Source organism: Hordeum vulgare, chromosome 5H (genome assembly GCF_904849725.1).
Source record: "Hordeum vulgare subsp. vulgare chromosome 5H, MorexV3_pseudomolecules_assembly, whole genome shotgun sequence".
In the NCBI taxonomy this organism is placed as follows: Eukaryota; Viridiplantae; Streptophyta; class Magnoliopsida; order Poales; family Poaceae; genus Hordeum; species Hordeum vulgare.
This window is the reverse complement of record NC_058522.1, coordinates 118,912,818-118,915,943: the sequence shown is the minus strand read 5'-3', so window position 1 is coordinate 118,915,943 and position 3,126 is coordinate 118,912,818.

Below are 3,126 nucleotides of genomic sequence, written 5' to 3'. Positions count from 1 at the left end.
CACAAGTTCGCTCCGAAACGACCTATAGTTAGCTAGGGTTCCACCTAAATGACATAATTAGCTTAGTTAGCTCCAAAATGGTATATTTAATAAAACATGACCTATACTTTGCTAATTATCCTCGAAATGACATAATTAGCTCCAAAAAGGCATTCTTAGCTAATTTAGCCTGAAGAAGGGGACAAGAGGAGAAGAAAGAGGAAAAAGGAAAGGAAAGAAGAAGAAGAAGAACAAGAGAAGAAGAAGAGAAGGAGGAGGATAAGAAGAAGGAGGAGAAGGAGGAGAAGAAGGAGAAGGAGCTCCTCCTTCTCCTTCTTCTTCCTCCTTCTTCCTCCTTCTCCTTCTCCTTCTTCTTTTCATCTTCTTCTCCTCTTCCTCCTCCTTCTCCTCCTCCTCCTCCTGCTCCTCCTCCTTCTTTTACTTATTCTTCTCTTTCTCTTCTTCTACATAGCTTAGACTCATCCAAGAAAGGCTAAATTGGCTAATTATCCTACAAAATGACAAAATTAGCTTAGTTAGCTCCAAACTGACCTATTTAATAAAAAATGACATATAGTTAGGTAAGTTCTCTCCTAAATGACATAATAAGGCTTACGTATCTGCGAGATGACCTATTCCCCCTAACTTAGGTATTAAATGGCCTATAATTAGCCTAGCTAGAGCCAAAATGGCTTAATAAGCATAGTTTGCTCCGGAATGACCTATTTTACCAAAGTTAGCTCCGAAACGACCTATAGTTAGCTAGGGTTCCACCTAAATGACATAATTAGCTTAGTTAGCTCCAAAATGGTCTATTTAATAAAACTTGACCTATACTTAGCTAATTATCCTCGAAATGACATAATTAGCTTCAAAAAGGCATTCTTAGCTAATTTAGCCTGAAGAAGTGGACAAGAGGAGAAGAAAGAGGAAAAATGAAAGGAAGGAATAAGAAGAGGAAGAGAAGAAGAAGAAGTGAAGGAGGAGGATAAGAAGAAGGAGAAGAAGGAGGAGAAGAAGGAGAAGGAGCTCCTCCTTCTCCTTCTTCTTCCTCCTTCTTCCTCCTTCTCCTTCTCTTTCTTATTTTCTTCTTCTTCTCCTCTTCATTCTCCTTCTGCACCTCCTCCTCCTCCTCGTCGTCCTTCTTTTACTTATTCTTCTCTTTCCCTTCTTCTACGTAGCTTAGACTCATCTAAGAAAGGCTAAATTGGCTAATTATCCTACAAAATGACATAATTAGCTTAGTTAGCTCCAAAATTACCTATTTAATAAAAAATGACCTATGGTTAGCTAAGTTCTCTCCTAGATGACATAATAAGGCTTATGTAGCTGCAACATGACCTATTCCCCATAACTTAGGTATTAAATGGCCTATAATTAGCCTAGCTAGATCCAAAATGGCTTAATAAGCATAGTTTGCTCCGGAATGACCTATTTTACCCAAGTTAGCTCAGAAACGACCTATAGTTAGCTAGGGTTCCACCTAAATGACATAATTAGCTTAGTTAGCTCCAAAAAGGTCTATTTAATAAAACATGACCTATACTTAGCTAATTATCCTCGAAATGACATAATTAGCTTCGAAAAGGCATTCTTAGCTAATTTAGCCCGAAGAAGGGGACAAGTGGAGAAGAAAGAGGAAAAATGAAAGGAAGGAAGAAGAAGAAGAAGAGAAGAAGAAGAGAAGAAGAAGAAGAGAAGGAGGAGGATAAGAAGAAGGAGCAGAAGAAGGAGAAGGAGCTCCTCCTTCTCCTTCTTCTTCCTCCTTCTTCCTCCTTCTCCTTCTCCTTCTTCTTTTCTTCTTCTTCTCGTCTTCCTTCTCCTCCTCCTCCTCCTCCTCCTCCTCCTCCTCGTCCTCCTCCTCCTCCTCCTTCTTTTACTAATTCTTCTCTTTCTCTTCTTCTACGTAGCTTAGAATCATCCAAGAAAGGCTAAATTGGCTAATTATCCTACAAATTGACATAATTAGCTTAGTTAGCTCCAAAATGACCTATTTAATAAAAAATGACCTATAGTTAGCTAAGTTCTCTCCTAAATGACATAATAAGGCTTACGTAGCTGCTAGATGACCTATTCCCCCTAACATAGGTATTAAATGGCCTATATTTAGCCTAGCTAGATCCAAAATGGCTTAATAAGCATAGTTTGCTCCGGAATGACCTAATTTACCCAAGTTAGCTCCGAAACGACCTATAGTTAGCTAGGGTTCCACCTAAATGACATAATTAGCTTAGTTAGCTCCAAAATGGTCTATTTAATAAAATATGACCTATACTTAGCTAATTATCCTCGAAATGACATAATTAGCTGCAAAAAGGCATTCTTAGCTAATTTAGCCCGAAGAAGGGGACAAGAGGAGAAGAAAGTGGAAAAATGAATGGAAGGAAGAAGAAGAGGAAGAGAAGAAGAAGAAGAGAAGGAGGAGGATAAGAAGAAGGAGAAGAAGGAGGAGAAGAAGGAGAAGGAGCTCCTCCTTCTCCTTCTTCTTCCTCCTTCTTCCTCCTTCTCCTTCTGTTTCTTATTTTCTTCTTCTTCTCCTCGTCATTCTCCTTCTCCACCTCCTCCTCCTCCTCGTCGTCCTTCTTTTACTTCTTCTTCTCTTTCTCTTCTTCTACCTAGCTTAGACTCATCCAAGAAAGGCTAAATTGGCTAATTATCCTACAAAATGACATAATTAGCTTAGTTAGCTCCAAACTGACCTATTTAATAAAAAATGACCTATAGTTAGCTAAGTTCTCTCCTAAATGACATAATAAGGCTTACGTAGCTGCAACATGACCTATTCCCCCTAACTTAGGTATTAAATGGCCTATAATTAGCCTAGCTACATCCAAAATGGCTTAATAAGCATAGTTTGCTTCGAAATGACCTATTTTACCCAATTAGCTCCGAAACGACCTATAGTTAGCTAGGGTTCCACCTACATGACATAATTAGCTTAGTTAGCTCCAAAATGGTATATTTAATAAAACATGACCTGTACTTTGCTAATTATCCTCGAAATGACATAATTAGCTCCAAAAAGGCATTCTTAGCTAAATTAGCCCGAAGAAGGGGACAAGAGGAGAAGAAAGAGTAAAAATGAAAGGAAGGAAGAAGAAGAAGAAGAAGAGAAGAAGAAGAGAAGGAGGAGGATAAGAAGGAGGA